We start from the raw sequence: 13,385 nt of genomic DNA on the forward strand, positions 1-13,385 counted from the left end.
TGGTCAATTCCAATAAAAAATATTTATGACACAAGTGACTGCTGTACAGTATATCTTAAAGGGAATGTGTCATTAGAAAATGACCTATTGTTGAAATCACGTATTTATGTTTAAGGCTACTTTCACACTTGCGGTAGCCTTTTCCGGCAGGCTGTTCAGACAATGGGGGCATATCCTAGCGATATGCCCCCATTGTCTGAGAAGGGAAAACCCCTTTAAGCTTAGTGGCCAATGAGAAAATGATCTTAGAATAGTTTTTTTTTTAAATATAGTGACATGGAAAATTTAACCAAAAATTCTAAAACAATATGTTCAATATAAAAACCTGATTTAAACAATAGGTCATTTTCTGATTACAATATTTTTCGCCCCATAAGACAAGCTTTTTTTACCCCCTAAGTGGGGGATAAATGTCACTGTGTCTTATGGGGCGAATACTAATGAGCGCTTCCATTATGGAAGTGCTCATTATTACCGGAGGACTGGGAAGCAGTGAATGCAGCACTCCCTGAGCACTGTACTCACCAATTCCTGGTCCTCTGTTATCGGCTGTGCTGTGGCTGCACACAGCCGACAGCAGGAAGAGAAAGCTGGCTCCTGGGAGGCCGCGGTATCTGGAGCAGGAGAAGTAAGTGGATTTTAAAAATGTTTTTGCTCTCTGGCATGGGGGCTGATATAGGGCATGGGGGGCTGATATAAGGCATGAGGGGCTGATATAAGGATTGGGGGGCTAATATGAGGCTTGGGGGCTGATTGAGGCATAAGGGGCTGATCTAAGGCATGGGTGGCTGATCTGAGTCAAGGAGGTCTCCTCTGAGGTATGAATGTTTTTTTAAAATTTATATTGGGGCTCCTATCTGAGGTCTGATTGGGAGTCATTCACATTGAGGTCTGAGCTGAGGTCTGATTGTGGGTCTGATCTGAGGTCTTATTAACATTGGGGGTCTGATCTGAGGACTGATTGAGCGTCTTATTAACATTGACGGTCTGATTGGGGCTGTGAGCTGAGGTCTGATTAACATTGGGGGTCTGATTGCTAGTCTGATCTGAGGTCTAATGAAAAATATTTTTTTCTTATTATCCTCCTCTAAAACCTAGGTGCGTCTTATGGGCAAGTGCATCTTATAGGGCGAAACATATGGTACACATTTTCTTTAATGTGTATTGAACACATTGAGGGACATTTAGTAAGCCCCCTATGTCACTATTGTAGGGTAAAAAAAGTTCCACATTATGGCGCACACAATATGTGCACCATAATTTGCAACTTTTTAGGCTTCTCGACTCTTTTCCAAAGTGGCAAGAAAAAGGGGCAGGGCTTTGTGGGACGGGCAGGGCTTCACATAGCTCTCTGGATTTACTATAACATACGCCAGAAACTGGTTATAAGTTATAGCTGAAGTCTGCGTCAGTCAGTCCACCATTGTGCCGGAAGCATTTGATCATTATGGTAACAATTACCATATTGTTTGTACTGCAAAAATGGCTGATCGTACACTTAAACGGTCTGCATCTGTAGGTAATGTGGTCATAAGCAGCTGTGTAAAATTTTGACCCATCTGAAAAGATTTCTCCATAATTATTATCCCTACTATGATTGTGTGTGGGTGAAAATGTGCTGTACTTCAGTGGGTCACTGCAAAGGGTTATAATACATGCCTTTCTATACACTGTGTACATTCATAGCTATGTATGGGCAACATAGGGTTAATTTTGAGAGAATGCTTGGGTTACCAGGTTGATAGACTTTTTCCACTCTCTAGTTAGTAAGTGTGAGTCTAGCAGAGCAAGCGAGAAGACCTAATTTGCAAGATCCTGAGAACTAGGTCCAAGTCCAGAACCTCTATCTCTGAGACTACAGTTGCTAGAGAGGTTGCTCTATTACCAGAAGACCCATGAGACTAGTTATCTTAGAAGGTCCAGAACCATTCAGGTCGTGCAAACTTCAGATAGCAAGGTATTCACCCGTTTATGGCAGAAAGGCTTTGTTGCTGTGGAAAGCATTATTTCTTCCAGTATCTACCACACTTTGAGACAGACTGGCCATCTGTATCTAAAGTCTCTGCACCCCTCAGCCCAGGAGGAAGAAGGAGTTAATGAGGACAGTATAGAATGCCTGTGGTTAGCTTGGGAATATAGCAAAGTGTTTGGAGTCACATTGAGGGAGTACTATAACTACCATTGTCATTGCCTCTACACTGCTATCACGAGAAGATTGCACTTTGATATACTTTTGAACTACTATATGTACAACTGTTATGCCTACCCTCAACTCTGTAAAGACAATTATCTGTTACAATCAACCGGTCTGATTATTGACTCCATCATCCACCATCATCCACCTCATCTGCCCTCCTGCTTTGCATCCAGATAAGCACCTAACATCAAGGGCAACCCACCTAACTCCAGGCAGGTGCCCCATCTCCAGGGAGTGCCCCGAAGGAAGAAAGCGTGCACTCTCCGCCACTGCACAGCCCCATCGAGAGTCAGAGAAGGACTACTACCAGCAGCATATACACTACCACTCCCATCCTCCTCACAGCACTTCCTCTACGGGCTCACTGCAAATGGTGATCTCATAACAGATCCCATTATGGGTTTCATTTCACCACCATAATAGTAAAGCTCTTTTACTTCAACATCCTAGCCAAATGTTTCCTGTATGAACAAGCAGAGACTATTATCCATATTAAGGAAACAATTGGGCATAATTGGAAAGATAATAGTTGTCACCTTTAATTGAGGGAATAGCATAGTTTGCACATAAAAATAGATAACCTTTGATAATTTGCCTAAACTTAAAAAAGGCTGACTATGAAAACCAAGGATAATTTCACAAAGCAAAAGGAGAAACAATGAGGGTCATTTACTAACCTGAAATACGACTTTTCCCTGCTCACGCCAGGTCTAAAAAAGGAGGCGTGGCATGGGCTGGGATGGGCCAGCATTTTCTATGCCTGGTTTAGGCGTAGAAAATGGTCTAAATGTAAAACAACTAGAAAGCTGTCTTAAATTTAGAAGCGGCGGTGGATCCACCAAAGTAATGTAGAGGCCGACGCATCTATATAACTCCGGCGGATCCACCACCAGCTATAGGGGATACTAAGACAGGCATCTAAAACGCTGTTCATTAATAAATAACCCCCTATGTATTTTGGGTCAAGGTGCCTCACAAAAGCATGGTGTATCAGTATATGACATTTTTATGTAGACTACTACTAGCTAAGCAGCACTTGTAATTTATATGTGCAAAATCAGATTTGCCTATCTCTTTACCTATAAATGGCCCTGTGCAGTGACCTACTGGGTCACTGCTAAAGTGGTTAATGTTATTGTACTGTGCATTCTGTGACCAAAGAGCTGTATATAGCACAAAGGGTTAATTCACTGGCCCTGGATTCAGTTGCTAGGTGTGGGCTGGTCTCACCTCTCCATTTCTATTTGTGCAGATGATACTAAGCTGTGTAGTACTGTGCAGTCTATGGAAGATGTCCATAAAATACAAGCTGATTTGAACACTCTGAATGATTGGGCATCAACTTGGCAAATGAGGTTCAATGTGGATAAATGTAGTTAGTTATGCATCTTGGTAATAATAATCTCTGTGCTTCTTATGTTCTAGGGGATGTAACACTGGGAGAGTCACTTGTAGAGTAAGATTTGGGTGTCCTTGTGGATGGTAGATTAAATTACAGCTTACAATGTCAATCAGCTGCTTCTAAGGCCACCAGGATATTGTCATGCATTAAACGAGGCATGGACTCGTGGGACAGGGATGTGATATTACCACTTTACAAAGCATTGGTGCGGCCTCATCTGGAATATGCAGTTCAGTTCTGGGCACCAGTCCATAGAAAGGACGCTCTATAGCTGGAAAAAGTACAAAGGAGAGTGACTAAACTGATAAGGGGCATGGAGGGTCTTAGTTATGAAGAAAGATTAAAATAATAAAAAAATTTAGTCTTGAGAAGAGACATTTAAGGGGGGATATGATTAACTTATACAAATATATAAATAGGCTATACAAAAAATACGGTGAAAAACTGTTCCATGTCAATTGCCCTCAAAAGACAAGGGGGCACTGCCTCCGACAGGAGAAAAAAAAGTTCAGTCTCTAGAAGCGTCAAAACTTCTTTACTGTAAGAACTGTAAATGTGGAATAGACTACATCAGAACGTGGTCACAGCAGGAACAGTGGGCAGTTTTAAAAAGGGTTTAGATGAGTTCTTAAAAGTAAACAACAATAATGCTCATGAAAATGTGTAGAAATCTGAATCTCACTTCCTTTCTGGGATTCACATCCTCACCTATCCCTTGGTTGAATTTGATGGACATATGTTTTTTTCAACCGTATTAACTATGATATGGGAGCAGTAGAGAGTCTGTGAGAGGTGGCTGATGAGTGAGGAGCTGTATTCAGTGTGTGCAGTGAAAAGCAGCAAGCAGGGATACACCAGACTGAGAACAGCTATAAAAGTGACTCTAAGACAAACCAACCTCTAAGGAGAGTAGCATTCAAATTTAGAGAAGATTGAGGGCCTTTACAAGGGACAGTTCATGAACAAAGCATCAGTGAAGGTAAAGCAGGTATGTCGGCTGTGGACTTCACTGCATTTGGCTGGGGTGATAATCTTCAGGTACCATGCCGTTTTACTAAGAAAGACTGACTGTTAAAGTGTCTCTGTTACCCAAATAAACCCTATTGGCTGGTAGGGTTGATGGTGCAGACAAAAACAACAACTGCTGTTGGTGGTCCGGTGGTGGAGAAAAATAAACTTTTAAAAATATGCAAATGAAGTATTCAAGCACCAGGAGGCAGGCTTATGCAGTTCAAGCACCACGACGCCCCTGGTGCTCCATAATGACACCCTTCTGCTGTAGTTCACGATCCCTACCTTTAGAGTGACAGTGCTAGACCCTTTGGTCTAGTGCTCATATCCCGTGCCTGTGCAGCCGTGCCATGACGGTGCGTGCGCACCTTATACCTTAGGCATCAAATGATCTGTGTCTGCAAGCTCCTGAGATAGAAATCTAATACTACACATCTTTCTACCTTTACATAACCAGCTGAATAGCCATAGTTTTCATTGTGTTCATAAAAATCATAGTAAAATAGTAATCTATTAAAACTTGTTAATATGCTGGTGCCACTTCTGCTGTGTATTCCTGATAAGTACCAAATGGTAAAGCAAATGAAAGTTACTTTCTGCACATTTTGTTCTGTTCTTAGTGAATTTATTAGCTACAGCTTATTCATCCAAAACATTTTTGAGACTGTTCTTGTATTTCATTCCATCACTTGAAATATCTCTTCCACCTACAGCACAGTGTTTAGCCTTGAAGCACCACGCTTCTCTGATGTTTGTATTTTCAAGATGTTATTTTTGATCATGAATGTTAGTCCTGCAGATGGTAATGGGTGGGCATAAAATTACAGGGAGCAAATCTCACATTTGGAGACATATTTCTATTCTTGCATTCTATTTTAGGCTCCCATTCTATATATAGTGTTTGTGAAATATTTTTGGAATGTGTGTACTTTATAAAAAGTTAACTTGAAATGGGATTTCCTGATATACGTATCTGGAAAAAAACAAGGGCTACCTTGAAATGGAATTTCCTCATATACAGATCAGGGGAAAAACACAGTGGCTTAAAGTAAAGAACTATTGTTTTTTTTTTAAAACTATCAATATGTGTAAGGGTACTTTCACACTAGCGTTTTTGTTTTTCGGTATTTAGTTCCGTCACAGGGGCTCAATACTGGGGAAAAAAACTGATCAGTTTTATTATAATGCATTCTGAATGGAGAGCATTCCATTCAGGATGCATCAGTTCAGTCCCTCTTACGTTTTTTGGCCGGAGAAAATACCGCAGCATGCTGCAGTTTTCTCTCCGGCCAAAAATCCTGAACACTTGCCGGAATGCTGGATCCGGCATTATTTTCCATTGAAATGCATTAATGCTGGATCCAGCCCCAAGTGTTTTGCGGTTTGCGCATGCGCAGACCTTTAAAAATGTGAAAAAGATAAATACCGGATCCGTTTTTCCGGATGACAACCGGAAAGACAGATCCGGTATTGAAATGCATTTGTCAGACGGATCCGCATCCGGATCCATCTGACAAATGTATCTGTTTGCATCTGGATTGCCGGATCCGGCAGGCAGTTCCAGCAACGGAACTACCTGCCGGAATCCTCTGCCGCAAGTGTGAAAATACCCTAACATAAATAACTCGAAATATCTGCTATTTGGTCCATAATACAGTATGTCCAGCCAGGAACCGTTTAAGGTAGAGTTCTGAGTAGAGATAAGCAAATCTATTTGCAGATTCTTTAGGCACCGAAATGAAGCTGAATCTTTTCGCGTTTGATTTGGAAGACTCTTGCAAAACGGCGCCCAGCGCCTAAGCAATCAATAGTGTTCTGTCACCACCATGCAGGAGGTAATTGCAGTCAGTTGTGGCAAAGCAATAACCACAGTTTGTGGAGGCAATGATAAAAGTAGATACAGTTACACCTGACATTTAGTGTTGAACGAGCATGCTCGGCCAAACACCAGTTCGGCTCGAGCATCTCGATGCTCGGCACATCGCGGTTTTCTGCTAAAACTTTACAGACCCAAAAGTACTTTTAAGGACTATTGTGTGTGGCAGCAATATCTATTTTTAGCGCATCCTGCGCTAACTAGCGTGCACTAGTTAGGCCGCTGAAGACAGCGACATTATCTGCGCTACATTACTTGTGTAACGTGTGCAAATCCCAAAAATATCTGTGACATCCAGTGTACTTTTTCCGTAGACGGTGTCCGCTGCGGACATTACCTGGTGTACATCTCCTGTATAACGTTTCCACATCCCAAATACCTATGACATTCCCTGTAATTTTTTATTAGCCGCTGGTGACATCAGCGACATTATCTGCGGTATTTCTCCTGTGTAACGTTTCCACATCCCAAATACCTGTGACATTCCCTGTAATTTTATATTAGCCGCTGTTGAAATCAGCAACATTATCTGCGATATTTTTCCTGTGTAACGTTTCCACATCCCAAATACCTGTGACATTGCCTGTAATTTTATATTAGCCGCTGTTGACATCAGCGACATTATCTGTGGTATATCTCCTGTGTGACGTTTCCACATCCCAAATACCTGTGACATTGCTTGCAATTTTTTATTAGCCGCTGCTGACATCAGCGACATTATCTGCTGTATATATCCTGTGTGATGTTTCCACATCCCATACCTTTTTTAATTTTTTTGCGGATACACTTACAAATCCTACGCTACTGTACATGTGACATACTTTCAAGCATATATAACATTTAATATGAAGAAGGCGAGCAGTAAGGGACGGGGAAGTGGCTGTGATGCTGATGGTGCATGCAGAGGCCGTGGCCCTGGTTGCGTTGAAACTGTGCCTGCTGCCAGAGCACAAGAAAAAAAATCATCCACGGTACCTAGTTTCATGTCCCAGTTTGAAGGGAGGCGCAGGACAACACTCTCGAAGTCAGACCAGTGCGACCAGGTGGTCAGTTGTATTGCAGGAGATAATGCTTCCAGTCGGTGAAGCACCACCCTGTCTTCCACCAAGTCCAGTCTCAGTAGCCAAGAGTCTGGTCAACACAATCCTCACCCTGAACCTTCTTCCTCCCACCATGAAGAGTCTTGCCAAACAAGTGATCCCACACTCGGATATTCCGAGGAGCTCTTTTCAGCACCATTCCTTCATTTGGGCCTCTCGACAAGCCTGCTTGAAGAAGGACATGAGATTTTGTGCCCTGAATTCCCAAACTCTTCAGCATCCACAGTCACAATAAGATGACGGTGGGGAACGGCAATTAGTGTTTCACGAGGTGGATGATGATGGTGAGACACAGTTGCCAATAAGTCTATGGGAAGTAGTGTCTCAAGAGGTTTAATGTTTTAGATGGTCAGCTCAGCAGCAGACCCTCACCTGTAATGTTTTAGAGGGTCACCAGCAGGCCCTTGCTCCTAATGTTTTTGAGGGTCACCAGCAGGCCATCAATCATAATTTTTCAAGGGTGCATGATGCCCTCCTTTATGTGTAATAAAGGGTGTATTGGAGTGCCGGTTCCTTGTAATTTTTGGCAGCCCTTTCACTTAGTGCATAGGCTTTATGAGTGTAGGAGTCCCACTACCTGAACAATTGTACCACAATGTGAATGAGGCCCTCCATTATGTGATATGCAGGTTGTATCGGAGTGCCTCTTCCTTGTAATTTTTGGCAGCACTTGCACTTTATATACAAGTAAACATACAGGAAAGAATGTTTCCTAACAATTATTCATCTAAAGTCGATTTTATCTTCGGTTTTGTGCGTATTATTGTCAGTCTGTAAAAGTGGCATACTAGTCGGACAACATCGTTCCCAGCAGCGACCTGGGAGTCCAAGATGCATCCAGATATCCCCCCCCCCCCCATGCTGTTCCTGAACCATTTCAGTGGTGTTTCCATCAATTTCTGACCTTTTCCTATGAACCAGACACCCTCCCCTTTTCAGAGCAAGAGTGCCTGGTTTAATACTCGGCTTCTCCCATTGACTTCCATTGTGCGGTAGAGCACCCGAGCATCCCGAGGTGTTCGACCCGAGCACCCGAACACCCGAGCACTTTGGTGCTCGATCAACACTATTGACGTTGTATCAGACCGAGGGGACGGGGAAAATTAAAAAATTTGCAACCAAGTAACGAAATGAGATAGGGTTTGTAATTTAGACTAGCATAAGAAACGCCAGTCTTATTACATTCCCCCTTTTATTTCTATTCAGTCTTGTATTTTTGTCTAAATATCTGTGTGAGAACTTGTTTTAGGCTAATTACACACTAGTGTTAAAATTATCTGGCATGCTGTAACGGCAGTGGAACATCCTGGCCGAGTTCATTATGTTTGGCATACCGGGATGCTGCCTTTCCCCTCCAGAACTCATTGACTATAATGGGACCCATTGGGTATCCGGCCGGTGCAAGGCACTAATGCTGAAAACAGCTCCCCCTTATAGTCAATGGGATCTAGTGGTGATACTAATTCATTTTATTTATGTTTTAAGTCATTTTTCTATGTTAAATTGGGAAAGGGGGTTATTTCATTTTATAATTTCTTATAAATATCATTTATATATATATACAGTACAGACTAAAAGTTTGGACACACCTTCTCATTCAAAGAGTTTTCTTTATTTTCATGACTATGAAAATTGTAGATTCACACTGAAGGCATCAAAACTTTGAATTAACACATGTGGAATTATATACATAACAAAAAAGTGTGAAACAACTGAAAATATGTCATATTCTAGGTTCTTCAAAGTAGCCACCTTTTGCTTTGATTACTGCTTTGCACACTCTTGGCATTCTCTTGATGAACTTCAAGAGGTAGTCACCTGAAATGGTTTTCACTTCACAGGTGTGCCCTGTCAGGTTTAATAAGTGGGATTTCTTGCCTTATAAATGGGGTTGGTGAGTTACACTTTTTCTTTTTATTATAAGCCTGTTTCGCCCCTGAACATAATTAAAAAAAAACTGTCAGACAACCCCTTTAAGGCATCTGCCATTCTTACTAACCATGGTCCTAGTCACATGTACCATGTCATAGTGCAGAGCAATACATATAGGTTAACCATCTAAAATGTGTCAAAAGCCTGTTGATTTAATGATGTCAGTACAGATCTACGGTGTATATTTACAGAGTAGTCCTTATAAATGTTATAGGAGTAGAGAAGTGAAAAACAAAGCAGATGAATATGTAAGTAGAAAGTGAACATAACTCTGGAATGAATGGAATGTGAATGAGATCAAGAATTTTCCAGTTAGATTACGAACACCCTATTACTGGCACCCACACTCTCTCCGGCCAGACTTGCATACTCGGGAAGTCTGTAGAGGAATGCTGGAGGGTGGCCAATGCAGTGGAATTTGAATCGCTCAAGTGAACAGTTTGCATAGTGACAGGGAGGCTAAAATATTCTTAACACGCCCTGTCTTTTCCAGAAGCATATTTATCAGATTGTGTTCATTCTAACTGCTGGATCATTGCTGAGAGGGGCTGAAAAATTCCCAGTCTGCCACAGCCTATAACATATGCTTAAAAAAAAAAATCACGATTACAGTAATAAGTACAATATTAAAATAACAGTCACTTGAGATTACATTAACAAATATGCATCACATATCTTCTTAGGCTACTTTCACACGAGCGTTCTGCTGTCCGCTCGTGAGCTCCGTTTGAAGGAGCTCACGAGCGGAGCAGAACGCTTCCGTCCAGCCCTGATGCAGTCTGAATGGATGCGGATCCGCTCAGACTGCATCAGTCTGGCGGCGTTCAGCCTCCGCTCCGCTCGCCTCCGCACGGCCAGGCGGACACCTGAACGCTGCTTGCAGCGTTCGGGTGTCCGCCTGGCCGTGCGGAGGCGTGCGGATCCGTCCAGACTTACAATGTAAGTCAATGGGGACGGATCCGTTTGAAGATGCCACAATATGGCTCAATCTTCAAGCGGATCCGTCCCCCATTGACTTTACATTGAAAGTCTGGACGGATCCGTCTGAGGCTATTTTCACACTTAGCTTTTATATGCCAATATAATGCAGACGGATCCGTTCTGAACGGAGCCTCCGTCTGCATTATTATGATCGGATCCGTTCAGAACGGATCCGATCGAACGCTCGTGTGAAAGTAGCCTTATATGTTAAAGGAAATGTCTAATCTGGGTGTTAAAGTAGGCGCTATCTAGAGCAAAGAAATTCTAGCGGTTTAACAAATTCTTACTGGTAGCTATTGGTGACATCACCCTTTCTGCACCTTGGTCTACAGAACACATTTCATGAGTGTCCTGACATGCAGAACTAATTTGTGAACATGATAAATACTGTGAGTAAAGCACTGTCCTTTAAGCTGGATGAAAATAAATATACTTAAAGGGGTTGTCCGGGTTCAGAGCTGAATCCAGACATAATCCCTTCTTCGCCCAGTCAGCCCCTATGAGTGGAGCATCAGAACATTTCAGTGAGATGCAGGGCAAGAAGCACTTGAGTTGGACGGCACTCCTGTAAAGTCCTTTTTGCACGGTGCTCAGTGGTAATGTGAGATGATGTATAGTAAAAGGAAACCACGGCACTCGTTTTTCGTATATAAGAAAATTATTTTTATATTTTCGTTATTTTCATTTCATGATATTATTTTCATAACGTTTAACGTTTCGGTCCTTATATGGGACCTTGATCACGGCCTTTGTCCGGGTTGCATGTTGCCTGCTGGAGGGGCTGTCTTCTTTACAATGGCACAATGCTAGGCAGAGGTTTGTGCCTAGCAGTGTTCCTGATGACGTCACCGACACTAATGCATGGACTTTAGCGCTGCCCAAGGCTGTTTTACATTAAACATACAAATTTTACTTGTTTGGGAATTTTTCTGCTGTTGTGCATCCACCTGCACTCCATTGCTGGATCATCTCCTCCATCCGTGACCCTCATCATTCGGTTCCTGTCATCTATTGATGAGTTTATTTTAGCAACTGGTTTTCTACCAGTATGGATACATTCATTCTAGAGCTAGTGTTCTTTTAAGCACAGGGCTTTCCAACAGTTAGATGTAAGGCTGCAGGGAATTTGATGTTCCCTGGATTTGTCCTGCAGACACATCAATAAACTCTACCGATCCAGGCTATTTTATTACAGTCTGTGTCTACTGTCAAGGACCAGAAAGAGTGGTAGGTAGTATATCAGATGTTGAGTTATGACTCCTTTCAGAGAGGACACATTTTTTAAAAAGTTATTGGCCTACTATTGCACCCTGTGGCAAATCAGTTTTGATTCTAAGTTGCTGTTGGTTACGTCCTGCTTTGGAGACGTATAATGTAGGACACAGTCAGGAAACCTGACCGCTGTACCCTTGACAAAAAGGAACAATTCATCTGTTACACGAGTACTACATGATACACATTATAATAAGCACATGCAAAAACAAAGTTCATCACATTCCGACCCATCAGACCACGTGTCTATTGTTTGTGTTTCGCACAAGTTCTACTAGTCAGACCTGCCATTTCATTTAGGATCTTGGCTCCTTCTAACCAGTCACATTTCTTAGGAAGGGGAAGTATTTTTATAACGCAATGTTTGGAATGCACTGCTCTTCACTGGAATTTGGACTCTGCCTTATAAGGAAAAGCAAAGGCATTACAAATAGTCTTCCTCATACACATTTGCTTCTCATTAGCTTTTTATTCATTTTGCTTCCAGTAAGAAGAGAATTAATGTGTCTGGGGTGATCAGATACTTCTTACTATCCAAATGTCTAAACAAATTTGACCTGAAATCTATAAAGCAGCAGTGAATATCCGTCCTGCATGTTGCCAATGCAGAAATATGTACCACAAATTCCAACATGTCATGCAAAGCCTTGAATGCGCGTTCAGAACATGGAGAGGGTATCAATCCATGAATAATATCTACCCTTCCCCTTTTTGCTGACTTGAAAAGGTACCGTACTTCCTACTGAGGTGAAACCATTCACATCAGCGAAACTGAAGGCTTATAGTATGCGCTTTGTTAGGCCGCGTTCACGTCTATGGCAGCAAATCCAGTAGGCTGTTTTGCCAGATCCAGCAGTTCACTGCCAGATCCCCATTGACTGTAATGAGGTCCAGCAGTGATCCTGCTGCTTTCCGGCATAAATGCCATATTAATGTGCAGTTTTCAGTTTCCTGCTATGAGCCCTATGGCCCAATAAAGCCAAAAGAGTCTGATAACAGAAAAAAGAAGCCATTTTGTAAATAAAAATTGTTTGTGATATATCACTGCATTTTAGGCTCCACACTTTGAAGCAATGTTCCTTATTCCTCAACATTAAAGAGGTTTTCCGATACTTAGATATTGATGACTTGGCCTGGAGAAAGATCTCTCCTAGATTATCAATATCGGATTAGTGGGATTTCCAATATCCCACACCCTCACAGCTATTTCAGGCAGCTGCCTATTGCACACTATGTAGTTTCCAATGCTGGCGTAATTCAGTTTAGACCCCAGGTGCTGACTCTGAGCTGCAGTACTCTAGCACGTCCACTAAACAGTGGATGGAACTTTGTGCAGCCTGCAGATGTGTCATATCCCCACTGATCTGATATTGGTGACTTGATGAGAGAAGCGAGTTTTGGATCCTAGCTTTCGTTTGAATACTGTATGGAGATTCGCCTTCTTACAGTATTCAAATGTATGGGCTCCTGCGAGGTGAAATGAGTTATCAGAATAACTTTGGCATTCAATTTTTTTTAATTAAAAACTATTTTAAAACAGGAATCCTGTAAAACTGCATGGGTACCGGCTGGTACCTAGGTACTGAAGCCGACTTCGGAACCACTTTTTTAAAT

This window comes from Bufo gargarizans, chromosome 1 (assembly GCF_014858855.1).
Source record: "Bufo gargarizans isolate SCDJY-AF-19 chromosome 1, ASM1485885v1, whole genome shotgun sequence".
In the NCBI taxonomy this organism is placed as follows: domain Eukaryota; kingdom Metazoa; phylum Chordata; class Amphibia; order Anura; family Bufonidae; genus Bufo; species Bufo gargarizans.